Consider the following 20,061-nt stretch of genomic DNA (forward strand, 5'->3'; position numbering starts at 1 on the left):
TCATTTGAACTTGTAAAGGAGTAACTTTGATTCTGTTCCTGTTCCTTCTAACAAATATTTGAGTGAGCAAACTTACACGCAGAGCTGTCTGTGAAAACAGCATATTTTAAGCAAATATTAGAGAATATTCACAGAAAGCAAATTTTGAATTATCATTGAAAATTAGTTGCACTTGAAACAAGATGCTGAGAGCTACTCATCCTGTCAGAGAAAACATATGATTTATATGTCCAGTCAAAACATCTTATCTTTCAAATATAAGTGCTCATAGTGATCTGCCCACAAATGCGTTACAGACTTCAAATTATTCAAACAGATTCTTGGGCAAATAATTTTCAATAACAAGTTTATGAGAATAATGCATAGATAATTCAGGAGCATATTTTAAAAAGTAATTGGTTAACTATTGTTAGCTGACACACTCTGGTTATCTTTCCCAGGCCTGAAGAAGAGCTCTGTGAAGCTTGAAATCTTGTCTCTTCCACCAACAGAAGTTGGTTCAATAAAATATATTACTTTATCCACCTTATCTCTCTTAAATTGTTATCAGTCATTTGCTCAGCTGTAATTAGCATTTGCAGCATATATTTCTCCTGTTTTAGAAGTAAGAGCCATGCTGTTGCCTGGTGCTGCATAGTGATGTTAAAATCATTCAATACCATAACCATGTAACAGCTAAAATTGTTAGTGATTATGTGGTTAGAAGAACTGAGGGCACTGCAATATAAACCTTAGCTGCCTTTCTGCCAAGCTCCCAGGGAGGTGGCTTTGGTGCCCTGCTACAGCTAAGCCACCTTGCTCAGTAGCCGGCTGGGTTTAACCAATATCATTAACCAGTAAGCCTCACCTTATCAGTTAAATGATTAATCGGGTAAATTCTAATGCTAGTGCTTCATTGTTGCCTAGGTCATAAATAGAAGGCGGACATGTTCTTCTACCCCACCCATGCTACTCTTCTAGATCTGGCTGTAAATGGGTTTGGAGAAAGGGAGAGCAGGATCTGTGTGGTTGGTGTGTTCTGTCACCCTTTCCCCAAAGTATGAGAGTGGGGAGAAAGGGAATAGGAAATGGGGGACCTTATGTTGTGTCTCCCATCTGTGGTGGCTCAGACAGGGAAGAATCGGATAATCTATTAAACTGCTATAGCGAGTTATTTTCCCCAGGAACCAGGCAGATAATTTTGACCTTGAAAGACAGTTCCTTTCCTGAGCTCTCCATAAAGTGATTGCATCTGCTCCTCAGCACTTATTCAGGGCTGAGCCTAAAGACTAATTCTAACGCTTTCCATTTAATTGTTTCCAACAAAATTTGTTTTTTAAAAATAGGGCCCAGTCCTGCAAAGTCGTATATGTGTATGTCTTTTTAGGCACAGTGAGTTGTCCTATTGAAGTCAATAAAACTAGTTGCAGTATTTAAAGCTAAGCAAGCAAGTAAGTGTTTAGAAAGTTGGAGACCTAGTTTCTAATTTCTTTTTTGCTGAAAGTGTGGGAAAACATTTGTTAAAATGTATTTGGTTTATGGGATCTTCCCCAATCATCTGGCAGTTTGAGAGAAGCAAAATATGAATTTCTGTTTATCCACAAAAATCCACAATGTTGTTAGGTGCTTAACTGTAAGGCACGAAGAAGACTGGACTGTTATCATTTTTCTTTTTACAGGCATGCTTAAACCTTCCAGCTAGAAAAGGATAGGTTATATAATTTATTACAGAGTAGTAAACTGTAGCTTATATTACATTACACTGGAAAGGGAGACAGGAGATCCAACAAACCTGCATATGTGTGTGTCTCTATGTGGGTATGTCTAGACTACATGGCTCCGTTGATGGAGCCATGTAAACTAGTTTACCCGGAATAGTCAATGAAGTGGGGATTTAAATAACCCCCGCTTCATTGAAATAAACTTGGCCGCCGCGCTGTGCTGACGATCATCAGATCCGGCACAGCGTGGCAGTCTAGACGTGGATCTGTTGGCTGGGGAAGCCTTTGCCGACCGAATCTGTAAACCTTGTTTCATGAGGCATAAGGGATCGGTCGGCAAAGGCTTCCCCAGCCGACAGATCTGCGTCTAGACTGCTGCACTGTGCCGGATCAGCTGATCGTCAGCACAGCGTGGCGACCATGTTTATTTTAATGAAGTGGGGATTATTTAAATCCCCGCTTCATTGTCTATGCTGTGTAAACTAGTTTACATGGCTCCATCGACTTAGCCATGTAGTCTAGACATACCCTGTCTGTCTGTGTAGCATGGACCATGTGTGCAAGTGAGTTATGGGGTGTGTGAACTCATATAATGTCTTCACACTTGGGCATGCCTCAGACATTTCACGTAGTGATAAATTATACAGGTTTTTCAGGAGCTAGCAGCAGTTCTTTCACCTAAATGTCAAAATTGACAAGATTTTTAACTCAAACCTCAGCAACAACTTTGTATTTTAAAGCAAACAGCCAAAGATCTGGGCTCCAACTGTGGTCAACATAGTGCAGAATTGCTTTCCCACCTCTTTAATTCTCCCTGCTTTTATCTCTCTAATTCCGAGGAGCACAGTTGCAGTGCAGATAAGCTATAAATCTATGTGGAAGTATGATTAAAGAGCAGGAAAATTTGTAGAAAACATTGAGATTTCTGGCATTTGAATCTCCTCAGGGAAGTTTTTTTTATAGTTTTCCAGGTGCATCTAATCAAGTTTCCCCCTAATTTTTAAGACCTCTAATATGTTGGAGGGATGGGTTGTGCAAACTCCTAATATGAATTCACCTGTTTCCATATTTTCACCTCTATGTTTCCCTCTGCCTCTGGAGGTATTGGACAATTGCAGCCTTTGTTGGCTGCGCATCACGATTGGCCAATGAGAACTGTGATCAACCTGCATAAGTGCAGGTAAACATAGTGGCGGCGCCCCACCAGGGACTATCTCTGGTGAGGTGCCTTTTTTTTTATTACCTACCCCTGGCCTAGCAGCTTCCAGTACTCCATCTGAAAAAGGGCTTCTAAAATTCTGGATTTTTTTGTCCTTGAGCAAATTTGAGACAGCATATACAACAGCACATTTTGTTAAAACAACTATTTTTGGAGAGTCTTAGTGGATTCTTCACTCCCCCCCCCCCCCATTCTAACACTGCCTCTTTAAAATCATTAAAGTAAATGAATAATCCACACAGAGAGAAAAGTCTTTCTGAGGGAGAGAGTTTGTTGAAGGAAGAATTTGTGTTTTTGTAAATAGTTTCTTTCAAGGTCTTGTTAAATAAACAGCCAAAGCTTCTTTTGGAAAATAAAAAATAAACCTATAACTTAGAAGATGTCTATGTAAATCTTTGTAGCTGAGCAAATTTAAATCACTGACAAACTTAAGAGCAGGATAGGATGACTCCACCTTCTTAACATGGGAGATCAAACATTTCTGCTGGGTGTTTATGCTCAGAGACAACTCTGGAACAAGTACAGCTGTTTTTGTGGTAGGTTTCCCCTTAATATACTACTTTATAATTCTTAGAAAGCCTTCTATGTAGCGGTTGCACAAAGGGTTATGAATTTCCTGATTTGATTTTGTTTGCTTGTCTTCTTTTTTTTTCATAGTAGACTGTGAGTTGTAGATAAAAAACAAACAGGAAGAGTGGCTATGAGGTGTAGGGATGTTAAATAGACAATGGACAATATCAAGTAGTCAATTAGTCCATATAGGGTTTGCTGGGCTTCTGCTTTTTAAATGTGGTAAGAGCTGCCAGCTACATTTAGAAGGCAGAGGCACAGGGTGTAGGATCCAGCGCAAGCCGGGACAGCTGACATATCTTGCGCCTCTACTTTTTAAAGAGCACTGGTGGCTCTTACTACATTTAAAAAGCAGAGCCGCGGCATGTGGGACCTGCTCAGTCCCAACTCACACCATTTCCCCCACTGGGCCTCTGCCTCCCCTGTCCGCTGTGGAAACAGTGCTGGGGGGAAACCGGCTTTTGAGCTTGCTCCCTCCAGCACTGGCTCCTGCTCTCCCCCCTTGCTGTCTCTGATACAGAGGTAGCAAGGCAGGGGAAGCAACTAGTTGAGTAGTGACTCTCGACTACCTAGGCTTATCGGGTAGTCAACTAGTTGCTTACATCCTTAGTGAGGTGTTTGGCTTATCAGGGCTAGAGGCATCCATACACTAGCCCCTCAATTAAATGGACATGCTTCTACTATCTATTCAAGCACTGACAGTACAGGCAGTCCCCGGGTTACGTACAAGATAGGGACTGTAGGTTTGTTCTTAAGTTGAATCTGTATGTAAGTCGGAACTGGCGTCCAGATTCAGACACTGCTGAAACTGACCGCCAGTTCTGACTTACATACAGAATCAACTTAAGAACCCCAGGCGTCCCCAAGTCAGCTGCTGCTGAAACTGATCAGCAGCTGATTCCAGGAAGCCCGGGGCAGAGCAACTCTGCCTGGGGCTTCCTGTAGTCAGCGCTGGTCAGTTTCAGCAGAAGCTGACTTGGGGACGCCTGGGGCAGAGCAGCTGTCAAAGCGGCAGCAGCGGCGGTTCCCCGCGCCTCTGAGGCTTTGCTCTGGCAAAGCCTCAGAGGCGCGGGACCCCCCCCCCGCGGCTGCGGCTTCAGTCCGGGTGCCTGTGGTCTGCTGGGGACCGTCCCCAGCAGACCACAGGCACCGGGTCTCAAGGGGCAGCAGCAGCGGTTCCCGCGCTTCTGAGGCTTTGCTCTGGCAAAGCCTCAGAAGCGCGGGAACCCGCCCGGTGCCCCTGGTCTGCTGGAGATGGTCTCCAGCAGACCAGGGGCACCGGAGCAGCTTACGAACGGGGCTTTCTCGCCCCGACTTCCGGGGCGAGAAAGCTCCGTTCGTAAGTGCGGATCCGACGTAAGTCGGATCCGCGTAAGTCGGGGACTGCCTGTATAGCCACACCTATCAACTTTGATACTTGCCAGCTACAACTAATGTCATTCACTTGCAGCAGTTTAGGGAGTAATTCTAGATAGGTAGTATCAATAATGTTGCTATGTATAGTTGGTAAATAGTAATATCAGTATTTGTCACATTCTCTAAACTCCAGATATGCAAATCTAAAGGGAATGTTGTCATCTCTGCAGAAGTGTTCCTCATGCAAGATGGAGAATTCTTACTTTTGCTGGCACTGGATTTTGTGGTTTTTCCTGTCTTGGTTGGTTCTAAGCATCCAGCCAAGGTTAACAGGACTGCCTGATGGGGAGAGGCCACCAGCATTGCTGCAGTAGCTTCTGCTGCTCTACCTGCTATGGATAATAGCCCAATGTACTAGTTAATAATTACATTGTAACTTTTTCCTATTCCCTCACAACTGATTACTACCTAGATTACATAGACATCTGCAGTTGTACCGCCAACATCTCAGCTTTGCGTGTATTTACACATATGCATATACATAGCATTTCTCAGTGTATGTTCTGGTAAAGCTAATAGAGAGGGGTCAGTTTCTGTCAGTCTGTTTGTGTTTTGGGGGAAAAAAGTCCCTCCCCACTTCCTTGCTACTTCTCAAATCACATGCAAAAATGTTTAGTGTCTATGCAAAATTCTGCTGTGATGTTGCCCCTTGTCCAGCTTTACGGGAAGAATGGAATTGCAAGATACTGCAGTTTTGGCCGATTTAGAGAATATCTTAGGATGAGTTTCCTCTGATCTATGTTGTTTGTGAGGATTCCGAATTGGCATTTTGTATAGTAAATGGGACAACACTCCTGTCCTCATCTATCAGAACTCAAATCACTGGGATTCAGGAAAACTGTGGACAATAACTAGGATCTTGATGGAAACTTGGGCTCTATTTGGAAGTAAATAATCACAGTGATCCTTGCTCACATGCACATGATTGAACTAATTGCCAGGTTTGAAGTCAGGAAGGGATTTTCCTTCACAGCCCTGTTTTTTCATCTTCCTCTTGTCCACTGGCTTTCTTTTAGTATCAGATGAATGTGGTCCATATGACCCTTTGTGTCTGAACAGAGTGAACAGATTTTGGTGCACCTGATTTCTTTGTCATCTCTGTGATTTCATGTACTGCAACAGCAAGAATGAGAAACCATTCACTATGCATTTTCTTACTAACATGCCTGTGTCCAGATGTAAGTTTAAAATGTTTTCTTTTAGCTGCTGTTGTCTCTGCATGGAGCAAACTAGCTTTATTCAGTAAAGCACTTGCTTAGCTCAGTCAAGTAGCTTTTTTTGCCTTTCACTGAGCAAGTTTCATTGATGGGACATCCATAGAGCCACCAGGCACTTAGATACTGCAGTCATGGCTACCACTATAAGAACTTGTTTTGACAGAGCTTCTGTAAAGACAGGGACAAACATCTCCAGCAGGAGGTCTGGAATCTTTGCTTTCAGCATGTTGCTGCATCCTACAAAATTCAACAGCAGTATCTTTTACTGGCTGGGTGAGTTATAAGAGACTTTCTTCTCTCTCTTTTCAGTCAGTTATTTTCTTCTTGGAATTTACCTAGTATAAGTGTTGTAATGTTATCTAGTATAATTTCCAGGTGCCCAGTTAATTTGTAAGTTTTTCAGTCAAGGCTGATTCAAGTTATACAGTCACCACAGTAGTATTACCATCAACAGGGTTAAAAAAAGAAAAAGAAAGAAGCAAATAAAATGGCAGAGTTGGAGACATCAAAAATTCAACACGTGTGTGGGTTGGACCACTGAAATGGCAGCAGTATGTTACCAAGTGGAAGATGTTTTCTCAGAGCTGCATTTGGGCTTTCAGACTTAGAAGGATAAAGTCTACAATATCTGTTTTTCTATGTGCTTGGATTCTTATCAGAATAATTATCATTCATGTTAATGGGCCGTAAGTGCCCATAAGGAGAAGAAACAAAATACAGGACTATGTAGCACTTTAAAGACTAACAAGATGGTTTATTAGATGATGAGCTTTTGTGGGCCAGACCCACTTCCTCAGATCAAATAGTGGAAGAAAATAGTCACAACCATATATACCAAAGGATACAATTAAAAAAAAGTGAACACATATGAAAAGGTGTAAGTGGAGACTACTTAACTTCATTTACAGGTTTGGGACCCATCACAAAGACATGAATAAAGACACTACCTGGCTAGCACACTACCTTCCCTATCAGCTTCATGTAACATGAACCCTTTAATTCATTACTATTTTTCCCTTCCTTCCCCCCACCCCCATTTATTTTGAAACTGGACTTTTAATACTCACTTCATTTGAAGTGGTGTACCCATGAAAGCTCATGATACCATCTACATTTGTTAGTCTTTAATGTGCTGCCAGACTATTTGTTGTTTTTAAAGTTTTTCTGGAAGAAAACAGGCAGCTGAAAATTTGTTTAATTTTTGCTGGCAAGTGGCAAGAGACCAATAAGGGTAACCTTGATAGTTAGCCCTGAGAGTGTTTAAAAAAATTCCTGAAGTAATAACCTCAGGTCATCAACAGGGAGAAAACTTGGGTCCTTAATTACCAAAAGTAATTTTCTCTGCATTAAAGTATTTTTGCAGTGCTAAATATGGGCATATCATAATGCTGGTGTGCTGAGACCACTATCTGTCATGCTAACCAGTATTGTCCATTGTTTCCCTATGGCACACCCTCAGTCTACCTCTTGTCTTATATTTAAAATTGTGAACTCTATGGGGGCAGGTACCATATTTTTGTCTGTGTTTGTACAGCACCTAGTACAACAGGATCTTGGTTCATGACTCTGTCTTCTAACAATTATGATAATATAATAAAATAATAATAGTATCCTGCTTAATTAGACTCTTCAATCCACGATTCAAAAACCTCCTTTGATTACCATCATGACTGGGAATAGATGCTTCTAGTTTTGATTGGGGTACTCATTTGGGAGATTTACCATTTTTTGGTGTGTGAAATTCCAAGGATTCTTACACAGTGTACTGGAACCTTAAGTTACATACACAAACAAGGTTAAATTCACTCCCAAGATGTCTATTGCATGTTTGTATATCAGCCATTTAGTGCTGTTCAGCCTGCGGTCTTCAGGGCTCTGGCAGTGATTTAAAGGCCACTGCTCCAGTAGTGGCAGTGGTGACCAGGAGCCCTGGGTCCCTTTAAATCTCTGGGGCCCAGGGCAGCTGCCCCTTTTTGCCCTCTCCCCATTGGTGGCCCTGCCTAAAGTAATTTCCTTTTCATGGTTCTGAGCGTCACGCACATGGATTTCTGAGGAGAAAATTCGTAAAGAGAATCCCAGGTGCTGGCAAGTAACTTAATTTCTCTAGTGATAGAAATGTAGCTGTGTTAGTCTGGTGTAGCTGAAACAAAATACAGGACTATGTAGCACTTTAAAGACTAACAAGATGGTTTATTAGATGATGAGCTTTCGTGGGCCAGACCCACTTCCTCAGATCAAATAGTGGAAGAAAATAGTCACAACCATATATACCAAAGGATACAATTAAAAAAAAGTGAACACATATGAAAAGGACAAATCACATTTCAAACAGAAGGGGGATGCGGGGGAGGGGGGAGGAAGGTAAATGTCCGTGAGCTAATGGTATTAGAGGTGGGGAAAGGTAAATATCCGTGAGCTAGACAGGATCACAAAGAAAAAACAGTTTCTTGCCATTTTAACCAGAAAGGACACTGTCTCAACGACTTAATTACCTGCATCCTGCTCCAGAAGCCTTTTAAATCTGCACTTGAAAGGGAATCCTCTGAACTGTCATTCATGCTAAAATTCGACAGTCTCAACAAAGACACTAACTATCTTACCCATTACAAAGATAGCTTCCCCAATTATCACCTCTAATACCATTAGCTCACAGACATTTACCTACTTCCCCTCCCCCGCCCCCCCGCATTCCCCTTCTGTTCTGAAATGTGATTTGTCCTTTTCATATGTGTTCACTTTTTTTTAATTGTATCCTTTGGTATATATGGTTGTGACTATTTTCTTCCACTATTTGATCTGAGGAAGTGGGTCTGGCCCACGAAAGCTCATCATCTAATAAACCATCTTGTTAGTCTTTAAAGTGCTACATAGTCCTGTATTTTGTTTTAATTTCTCTAGGTCTTTAGTATAGTACAAAGGGGTCAATGTTCAGTTGCCTGGATTTTGTTTATGGTTACAAGTCCGTAACTGAAAGTAAGCAGCAGGTGAGGAGTAATCTTCCTTTCCCCTTAACTAGCATTAGACAGTAGTGTTGAATGTTTTCATTCTCGAGTCAGAGGGTTCATTTTGCACGTTTCCAGACCTGCATAGTCTTTCTGTAGCATTGCAAGTCATTAAGCTGACTGCTGGATTTTGATCCCATCCAGTAAAATCACTCTCTCTACATCTGTCGTCTACTTCGATGTACAACATGTTTGTGTGTGCGTGCAGAATTCTCATCTCACAAAATAGATTCTCTGTTTATCAGCACTCATGTGGGCAAGAAGAATCTCATACTGTCACTGAATAGACAGGTCTTTTCATGGTGTCACTAAGTGTATATCTACACTGCGGCTGGGAGCGTGCTTCCTAGCATGGGTACAGACGTGATCGCTCTGCTTGAGCTAGCATATTAAAAATAACAGTGTAACTGGGGTAACATGGGGTAGCAGCTAGGGTTAGCTCCCTACATATGTATGTAGAGGGTCTAGGCAAGTTTATATTCAGGCACCTAACCAGCACTGCTGCCCGAGTACCTCCAGCTACACTACTGTTTTAAGTATGGATGCTTGAGCATAGGTACATGTCTGTCTACATGTGCTGGGAAACATGTTGCTAGCTGGAGTATAGACAAATGCAGTGAATGCCATTAACATATCAGCAATGTGGCACCAGCGCTAAACTTGGGCCTGCATGTTCACATTTTCTGTTCATGATTTTTTTTCAGCAGGAAAAGTAAGGAAAAACACATGAACCCAATGCAGAATAGGGATGTTAAATATCAGTTAACTGAATAGTCAATTAACCTCATGAATTCTTATCAGTTACTTTGCTGTTCTGTAGTCTCTGGGAGTGGGGTCAGCAGCCAGTGTGCTTTGGCCCCACTCCTACGGAGCCCCCTGCCACTCCATGCTGTTGCCTCTCTGGGATGCCAGAAGGTGCTGGGCCACCAGGGGAGCCAGTTTTAAAACCAGCTCCTCTTGCAGACCAGCTACCTGTTGCCCCGCATGCTGCTTCTGATACAGAGGCAGCAGTGTGGGGTGGCAGCAGCCCCTGTCCAGAGGGAGGTCTGAGCTCCTGGAGCCGGCATGAGCTGGAACTGAGCTCAACTGGCTGCCCATCTGGCTCCTAATGCACTTTAAATGCAGAGCCACAGCAGAAGTAGGTCCTGGACCGACGCGAGCCAAGACTGAGCCGGGATGCCTGCCTCCCCGGCCCCTAATGCACTTAAGTGCAGAGCTGTAGCAGAGATAGGTCCCAGTCCCGGCGCAAGCCAGAACTGTACTGGGCTGCAGGCCAGCCTGCTAAAAAATATACTGGTGGAGGCTGGGGGCAGGGGAAATGCATGTAGTCTATAGCATTAATTGGTAAGCTTTTGCTTATTGATTAAGTGGTTAATTAACTACACTATTACATCCCTAATGCAGAATTCTCACCAGACCAAAAAAAAAAAAAATCCTGTGCTTAACCTAGCAAACTTCACACTTGTTTGACAGGAGCTGCATGCAGAGCTTACTCCTTGGAATGCTCTGGATAAATCAAAAGGATGAGCTCCTCTGGTTTCAGAACAATTTTTCCTGGCTTCATCTCTCATGGCAAACAAAATCACTGTTTTCAGATATTTCCTTTGTGCAGTCAGTATCCACAAGGGACATCCAAGCACCCCATAGAGTCAAAGGGTTACAGGGACATCCTAACACCCTAAAGAGTCAAAGGGCCTTCATTCTCATAGGTCATTGAAGATAAGCTACATCACAGAAAGTTCCCCAAGGGTATAACAGATAAGGCCATGGCAGAGGATAAAATGTGGGAATGCAAAATATAAAGCGACAACCCCGAAATCCATTCTTTCTTCTCAAGGGAACACAAGCTCAGACCACATCATTATGATGCAGAACCTAATAATTAACATCTGAAGCCTGAGTGTGTTTGGATCTGAGATTTTATTAGAGCGCATTTCTAATCTAAAAAGAAGATCTTAAGAAGGCATCTTGGTGCAGTTATTAGGGTTGTCAATGTGTAGTCCACAATATGATTAACCGATAAGCCTGGGCTTATTGGTTAATCTTGTCAACTACACTCCCCCTTGCTGCTTCTGATACAGAGGCAGCACAAGGGGTTGGGGGGTGGGAGCTGGTGCCCATGAGGCTTTAAGCAGGCTCCCCATAAGCACTGGATCTGCCTGCCCTCCCACCTGAGCTGCTGCCTCTAATACAGCGCAGAAGGTATGGGGAGCAGGCTGGAGCCAGTATGCATGGGAAGCCAACTTTCAAGCACGCTCCCCGTGTGTGCTGACTCCACGGACCCTCCCCACCCCGGCTGCCTCCTACATAGGCAGCAAGAAGGGGAGACCTTCTAAGTCAGCTCCCTCCAGCACCAGCTCCCTTGTGCTACCTGAGTCCTTCCCCCACGCCCACTGCTGTCTATACAGAGGCAACAGCGTGGCTGAGGGGAGTAGGAGAGGCTGCCGCAAAACAGTCTCTGTCCGTAGCAATCCAGGCTCACCGCAGACAAAGGCTGCTCCGCAGCAGCAGCCCCTGTCCAAGAGGGGTCCAAGGTCCCTGTGGATAGATGCTGCTCCAGCATCGCACGAAGCAGCCTCTGTCTGCGGTGAACCTGGGTTGCTACGGATAGAGGCTGTTTTGCGGCAATAGTCATGTAACTGCTAAGATTTCAAGTGGTTACATGACTATTCAGTTACATGATATCTAACATCCCTAACAATTATATCCTGTCCCTAAAGCTGGTTGCACACTGTACCTGCCCATGATGGATGAACAGTAGAGTTAAGTCTTAAATATTTTTTATTTCCCTTAGAGGTGTTAAATGTTAGCACAGTTTTATTGAACTAGAATTTAGGTTAACTGAAAGCAGGTAATAACTTATACAGGAGACATTTCTAGGGATCAACTACACAGATTGGGTGGAGAAGATTGTTTGGGATTTTTTTTCTTATCTTCCATGTGTTGCCTACACTAAAGAGCTAGGCAATGAAACTTGCTCATTACCGAAAGTGGACAGTATTTTAATACTATCCGCTGTATTCCATGGCATCTATTTGGAAACAAGTATCTCACTTGCTTGGCTCCCCTGAAGTAGTTTTAGGGACTAAAGCATGATACATACAGGGCACAGTGGCACTATTAGCATTCCAGAAGGAGGCTGGAAAGCAAACTTATCTAAGAGCTACACTCCTAGGTGTAGTTAGTAAGGAGAGAGAGTAACTCTAATTAAGCACAATTAAGCTTAATATTGTCTGTAAACTGTTACCTTAAACTTCTCTGTAGACATTGTGGGAAAGGAATTAACCTAGCAGCTATGGACACTAATTACTATCTCCTTCATATTAAAGTTACCATCAAGAAAGTCTGTATTATAAATAAAACATTCTATGGGATGAGAGATTGAGAAATATGTAAATTCATTGGAGAAAAAAGACCAAATTAAAAAAAGAAAGTTGAGTGATGCTAGTGGAAGCACAATGGCTCTCTGGCTAATTAGAAGGGCAAGTAAGATAAATCCTTGAATTCTGACTGATAGAGCCTGCAGGGTCCAGTTTCTCATGCATAGCTGCTTCTTCCTGACTTAAACGAACATCACTTTTTGGGTTGCTGTTGGAGCACAACCTGAAGAGCGCACAGATTTTTTTTCTTAGAAGTTATCCCCACGTCTTTCTCCTGGGAATGTAGTATGACGACTGTAGACTTACAACTTACCTAACGATTCTAAAGATGGTCTTGTGGTATGGTCTTGAATACAATCCACAAGTAGTGTATTGAGAGAATGATAAAAATACAACAGATCTTCAGATGATGAATTTGCATTTACCTCAGGAAATATATTGTCAGAGGAAGGCTGTCAAAAGAATATCTCCTGAAATATCTTCCAACCCTAATTTTCAATGATTCTGTGTTCTTATGTCCAAAAGACAAGAAAAGAAGCCAAGAATTCATGAGGTTTTATTTCTGGAACTTTCAGTTGTCCCTTGTGTATTCCTTTAGTTAAGTAACTTCACCTTTGTGTACCTGAGTTTCCCATCTGTAGAATGCAGATGATAAACACTTCATAATTCTATGCCCTTCACAACCTTTACGTAATAAGGTCTTCACTTGGGACTACTCATGTTATTAAGGATTACTAAGGTAATTATGTCCTACAGGATTAAGTCTTTAATAGATTTTATTTTGTCACTACTGTTACTACTTAATACAATTGAATATTTGTACCTGAATACATTTGTGCACATTGATGTCGGTTTATGGAAAAACTTGGTTTTTCACATTAGCTGCCTCCAGGTCAGCATAAACACTAATATGTCATGTGACAAAGCTCCAGCTGTGCTCCGTGGGTCTCATGATACTGGCAGATAGTGTTAGCCTCAGAGGCTAAATGTGGCCCTCCACACAACCTCTTTCTTTTTTACAAGAGGCAGGGTCCACAGCTTACTGAGCAATACTCATCACAGTCTAGTTCATGGTTTCGGGGTGATATCCCTCTATAGTCCTCATATCCCTTCTCTAGGCAGTCTCTGTGTTAAGCATGGGGAAGGTGAGGGGAAACCCGGGGCTGCCCACTACACCGAGTTCTGGACCAGAGACCCTTAAGGAGCAGCAACAGACAGGGTTGTTTTGCTTCCAGTATGTCTGCTTTTTCCCTGGGCCACTTCTCCAAACAATCCCCTCCAAGTGCCTTCCCTCTGGTACCTGCTAGCTAGTCATCAGCTCACCCACACACAGCTCTTCTGTACCACACGTCCTCCTTTTGGTCCATCTTTCTTTGTCTTCCCCACCTCTTTACCTGGGGCAGCCCTTTAAAATCATGTGTCTGCCTGCTTTCATTTCATGGCAGCAGCCTCTAGGAACTTATTTGGAGAAGGGAAAGCTATTTACCCAGAGCCCTGTATACCTGCCCTCCATTGGAGTGCGGCAGCGTGCTGGTTTGGGTCTATCACAGTCAGTAGAAAAACTATTCTGAGCTAACACATTGGGAAATAATTGGGGGTATAAAGCCATCATTTCTATCTCAACTGGTTATCTGATAAAGCCAGATCAGGAATGGAAGTATGTTTAACGCTGATGTTTAAAACAGCAATGACATTATAATATAATCATTACGATGGCATTTTATTAATCCAGACATATTTGGGCAAAATTAGTGTTGATTTCTACTATATATTGCCTTTTAGTTGTACATTACTGTTTATTATCTGTGCATATCAAAAGGAAACATGGTGATTGGACAAAGAAGAACTGTTATGAAACAAGTTGTATTTGACATTTTGGGAAGCCCTTATTATAGGGTTTCTTCCAAAGGAGGGCAAGGAAGGTTATCATTAGTTATACTTCTGCAGACATTGTGCTGTATGATTTTTTTAAACAGAAACAGATTCCACAACAATTTCTGTTCCCCATAGGAAGATCTATCTATAGATTTTACTATAGGGTTGGAATCGATGACCTCCTGAGGTCTCTTCCAACCCTATGATTCTATTATTCTAGCCAGGAATACACTGAAGTGGAGCCTAAATGAGTCTCTAGATTCTTGAATAAGTCAATGAGATATCATCCTGTCCAATCAACAGCATCCTATTGCTCTGGTAAATCTTCTACTGACTGTGCAGTGCTTTGTATAGCTGACTGTAGTGCTTTAAAATGTTGGCCTCAGTCTTGGTCAGTGTGAGTTCAGCACCTCAGATAATGCCAGAGATATGTGTGTTATGTTTAGGATTTTCAGAGTCACATCCTGAAATGACATACAGAGTGGTGTGAAATGGTCAGAAAAATGTAACTGGCAAAGCACAGTGATGTCCATTGATATGATGTTTAGTGGGTATACCAAACAAGTGTGACATGCACCAAAAACATATGTAGCAAGAGAAGCAATTTACAGGGCAGATATGAGCCATTCCTAACACACAGAGCATCTGTTTCCTTTACCCCTCCCAACTAAACCCTGTAAAATGTAGCACAGGGCCTTTCACATTGAATTTGCTTTGGAGGCAATTTACCACCTTGTATTTCCTTAGGGAGCTTTCAAGCAGATGCATTTTGCTTCTTTACATCTCCTTCATCCCTCACAATGGAGAGGAATGTAGGCTTCATGGAAAGGAACAGGAAAGGGAGAGTAAAAAGATTGTGAAAGGTCACGTGAACTATAGCCTGTGCGATATAGATTATAACACGCTGTTTAAATATATGGCTACATGTGCAGGAGTCTGATTCAGTTACTGTTCCTTCTGGGGGAAAGCTTTTGCATGTTAGTAGCAGTTGTAGGTGCTTTATTTAAAAAAAAGAAAGAAAGAAAAGAAAAAAGAAACAACATGTGAAGAGAGAAACAACATTTATTTTTGACATAAATATAAAAAATTAAAAAATGCAATTCTCATGTTCTGACAGTTTCCACTACCCAGTAAGTAGAGAACTCCAAACTCTTTTAGGGGGAAAATGGCTATCTTTTGTATGTTATGCACCTGAAAGAAGACACAGATTAGGTCCCATCTTTTTTCCATCCTTTTCCCATTCATCTGGAGGCAGTACTGAACCTTTTAACTAGTGTCCAGTGGAGCACAATGGATGAAACAATTAATGAAAATCTTCTTTGATCACATCAAGTTTGTTTCCTCCAACTCACTTAATAGCAATGGCAGATACTTCTAAAAATCAGTGGCTTAAATAAAAAATGTATTAATTCTTGGTCAATACCAAACCATGAGTCACATCTTTTGGTGTTTATTGAATAAAATTCCCAGCGAAGTCAATTCATACCTACAGATTTTGGCTCCATACAAAGGAAATCCCCTACTTCCATTTTATGCAGTCTTCTAAACCAAATTTAGACCTTGTGAATAGTATCAGGTAGCTTGATAATATATAAAAATTAAATCATAATTATCCAAGTAAATCATAATGTGGGCAGTGACACTGCATATTTCGCTTACTCTTTGCCTGGAGTGACCCTCCTGCAATGGTCAGACATTTAGTCTCCCTGGACCATTCAGATCTCTCAGTTAGGGCTGAGAACAAAATGGCCAATCAGTGCAAAGTATGATCTTTTTGTGGGGTGGACATCTGTCCTTTATGTACTGAAAACAAAGTACTTCCAACTAATTTCTCATGGGTTGCTGAGAAGCTGTCTCAGAATACTTTCCTTTCTCTACTAACCTATATCATTTTATAGATTTATCACACTATAGAATCATTCCTGTTCTGGTCACAGATATATTTTTGTCATTCTCCCCTGAATTTTTGATGTGATAAACCAATCAAACCATACATGTGCTGCGCAGGAGTTAAAATAAGGTGAAGAGAGGAGAGACTAATAGGGAATTGGTTCTTAAGGAGCTAAATTTACAGCAGTTTTAAATGGAGGCTTCTGACCTACTAACTGCACCTTTTTTAAAATTACTTTTTATTGGATGGCAAAGAAGGGAACATACAGAGCAATTAAAAATAATGGGAATGCACAAATCACCAGTGATGAAGAAGAAATATAAAAGAGTAATAGTGATTCTAAGGCTCTACTGAGCATAGACTGTAAATAGAACATTTTCTAAGAGTTCATCATGTAGGGGACCATTCTTGGATCTTGATATGGCATACTCATTCACTACAGGTGTCATCTCCTCCTGGCTGCTCTGGGGATTGGCTCCGTTCCAGATCCAACACCTCCCCTTGCAATTTCTCAATTGTTTCTCTCACTTTATGGCTCTTTTCTCTCTCTAGAAACTGCACCTCCCTTTTTGTGATATGGTCCTCAGCCAGGTCACTACGTGATTTGCCTCTCTGGGGTACAGAATTTCATTGGACCTGCTACTCACTTTGTTATGGCTTGTAGGGGAATCTGGGCTTGCCTACTACTATGGATTCCAGCTTAGGGTCCCTACAACAGAGCCAACACAGCTGCTCAGTCCTCAAACTTTCTTCTTTCTCCTGGGCTACTGCCTACATACCTCCCACAGGCATTCTTCTTCTCCCTTCTATTTTCTGGATATGCCCTTTCCTCAGGGCCAAGCTCCCAGGATTTTTCCCTCTCTCACACACAGAGGGTGGCTGCAGACCTCCTCATTGCAGCCATTTCTGTTGGTAGCCTTTGGTTTTATACTAGCCCACTCCGCATTGGCTCAGCAGAGCTCCTGCTTCCAGACTGGGATTGCTTCTCCATCCTAAACTCCTCGGCTACGTCTACACTGGCATGATTTTACGCAAGAACTCTTTTGAGGAAGAATTCTTGTGCAAAAACTCTTCCAGAAGAGAGCATCTACATCCATGTGAAGATGTTTTCCATACATGTGTGGAATAAATGTTATGTGCACCGAGACATGTGTGAATGTGCACCACGAGTAGAAACAAAAATCCTAGCCGTAGGCACTCCGCTAATCATCTAGGCAGCATATGAATCTCTCCTGAATCGCCGCATAAATGCACAGGTTACAGGGATCACTGGTTCTGATTAGCAGCAATGACAATTACCCAGAATCTTGTTAATTTCTCACTACTTCTGCTTTGCAAAAGTATGAGCAGTAGCAGAGGCCAACTGACTAAGGAAAGGAATACTGCAAGTCACACTTCATTTCTGTTGGAACATATTTTTGAAATCCTTAGGGGCTAGTGACTTTTTAAAGGAAAGCTTAACTTCTTCAAGTACAATGACACTGATATCAGAATAGATTTGTCAAGTATTTATAACTACATCATAATTCTGTGTAGCAGCTATAATAACAATTTACATCATAAGTATACTTCCAGAAACATATAACATTAGCTTTTTTAGAGCGTATGCTTAGTACTTACATGGCCAAAGCACTGAATAAACATTTAAGTAATCCAACAATTCCCTGTGAGCTAGATGTTATCCCTATTTTACAGATGGTGAAACTGAGCCACAAAGGGGTATATCCAAGGCACCACAGCAAATCAGCAAAAAAAAGCTGAGATTAGAGTTCAGGGGTTTCCTGTTTCCAAATGGTTTATTCCTTCCTCCAGACCACATCATTGCTCAACAGCTGCTTCTTAATTACTTCTGAGAGTTTTCATGTTAAACTAATTATGAAACAAAGTAACAAGCCCAAGCAGGACTAAAAATGTGAAGAATGGTTTGCGTCTTCTCAGTAACATCAGCAGAACTTGATGTTAATTTGCATCTTAAAGATATGTGACCTCTCTGTCCCAGCTTGGTGTTTCCATTGCCATATACTTATCTTGAAGTGATTAGATTTTATTTGTACAAACTGCATTAGTTGTCTGTGATAAGGACATTCATGCATTGTTCTAAAAATGTGAGTAAAGATAATCCATTAAAATAAAAATAAGTAATGCTTATTTTTTAAATTAGGAAGTGTACTTAAAAAATAAGGTCAAATCTAATTTGATCAATGAGATTTCTTGGCTGTCTGTTAAATTTCCTCACTGAATATCCTCAGAAGACACACATTTTTCTGCCAGTTGTACCCTCACCATCCCCCTCTGGATGAGTCAGTCACACATTTCTGGATCTAAATTTCCTCTTTCCTCAGTCTTTGTTGATAATATGAAAAGTTGGCTTTTGTAAAATGATTGTGGCTATATTTGAATGAAGAGACAGCTGCCCTCTGGATGAAAGGCAAAATCAAAGTCTTAGCCAGTAAAGATTTATGACACTTTTCACAAGGGTTAAGAGCAGCAGCTTGTGTTAGCACTCAGGAGGTGCACTGCTTCTCTGAGCCCCCATCAAAATCTTAAATGCTAAATGGGGTGCTTCCTTGTGCCCCCTCCCTGTTCCTCTGGGTGGCCCTCCATGTAATCCCTCCTCCTGCAGGCAACAGTTGCCTATGGTTAAGGGCAGGGGTGGGCAAAAGGGCCTCTGAGGGTTAGATCTGGCCCACGGAGGCCCTGCTGCTCCCCTGCCCCCAGGCCAATTAGGGCCCAGGAGCAGGGAGAAGGGTACGAAGTTTCTGCCAGAGTGGGAGGAGACTTTGCATGCTCCTCTGCCCCCAAACGCTGATTAGCTTGGGGACAGAAGGGGGAGCGCACAAAGTTGGCAAGGGGGAACCTCTGGAGAGAGGGCAAAGACTTCATGCACTCCCCCTTCCCAGACCAATCATGGTCTGTGGATGGGGAAGCAGGGAAGTATCATGGCCCCACCCCTTCCACTTGAGGCCCTGCCCCTTCCAGTGTGGCCCAGGGCCACTTCAAAAATTTCTGAAGTGGCTCCCGATAAAAAATTATTGCCCATCCCAGGTTAAGGGCATAAACCTTCAATGATTTCGTTAAATATCAGTTGTGTTAGTTAAGTTCTGCATCCTTAAATTTCTACTGCACTTTCAGTTGGATATGTGAAAGGTTCTCTAATGTTTTTATAATATGAACCACATCTGTCATCTTAAAATGTAGTCCACACTATGGAAAAGTCCAACTTTTTCAAGTTCAGAATTGTTCTTTATGAAACATTTTTTGGTATGCAGTCCCGTTGAGTTTTAAACAACCCAAGTAATAAGGCTTCCAACACTTCCCTTAGGTTCAATATCAGAGTCTAACAAAATGTTATGTTCAACATAGACAGGGACTCTTAAGAAAGATCTGAGTATACCACCATTACTTTGGCTTCCTCTTGATACGTAAACATCCAGTTTTATGGTAATTTCATCAGCCATATGGTTACTTTGAATATGAAATTTTGCTGAGCCGTCATAGGCTTACATATAGTCTTCCCTAAAACATTTCAAGGGGGAGGATCTCTCCTATAAAATACATACCATGTTTTGCTGTGAAGTTCCATAGATTGTAGTTCTGAAGTCTTATTCTTTGTGGTCTTTTTTCTGTTTTGTACTTCTCATGAGATTTCTTTTGTCTGTTATTTAATTGCACATAAGGGTCACTGTCAAGGTTGAAGGAAGTCCTACGAGAATTAAGGTAGCTGATTTCTCAGACTGAAGATTTCTCCTCCTCCATAGAGACATTCATAAATGTGGAGTTTTTAGGGATCC

The 20,061-nt window shown here is 41.9% G+C and overlaps 1 protein-coding gene across 30 annotated transcripts in view; it reads left to right on the top strand.

The window, feature by feature from the left end:
• ZBTB20 (zinc finger and BTB domain containing 20) overlaps nucleotides 1-20,061 on the top strand; it is a 715,034-nt gene that overhangs the window by 132,048 nt on the left and 562,925 nt on the right. The window lies entirely within an intron of this gene.

The sequence above is a fragment of the Pelodiscus sinensis genome, chromosome 1 (genome assembly GCF_052426305.1).
Source record: "Pelodiscus sinensis isolate ZL-2025 chromosome 1, ASM5242630v1, whole genome shotgun sequence".
NCBI classification, from domain to species: Eukaryota; Metazoa; Chordata; order Testudines; family Trionychidae; genus Pelodiscus; species Pelodiscus sinensis.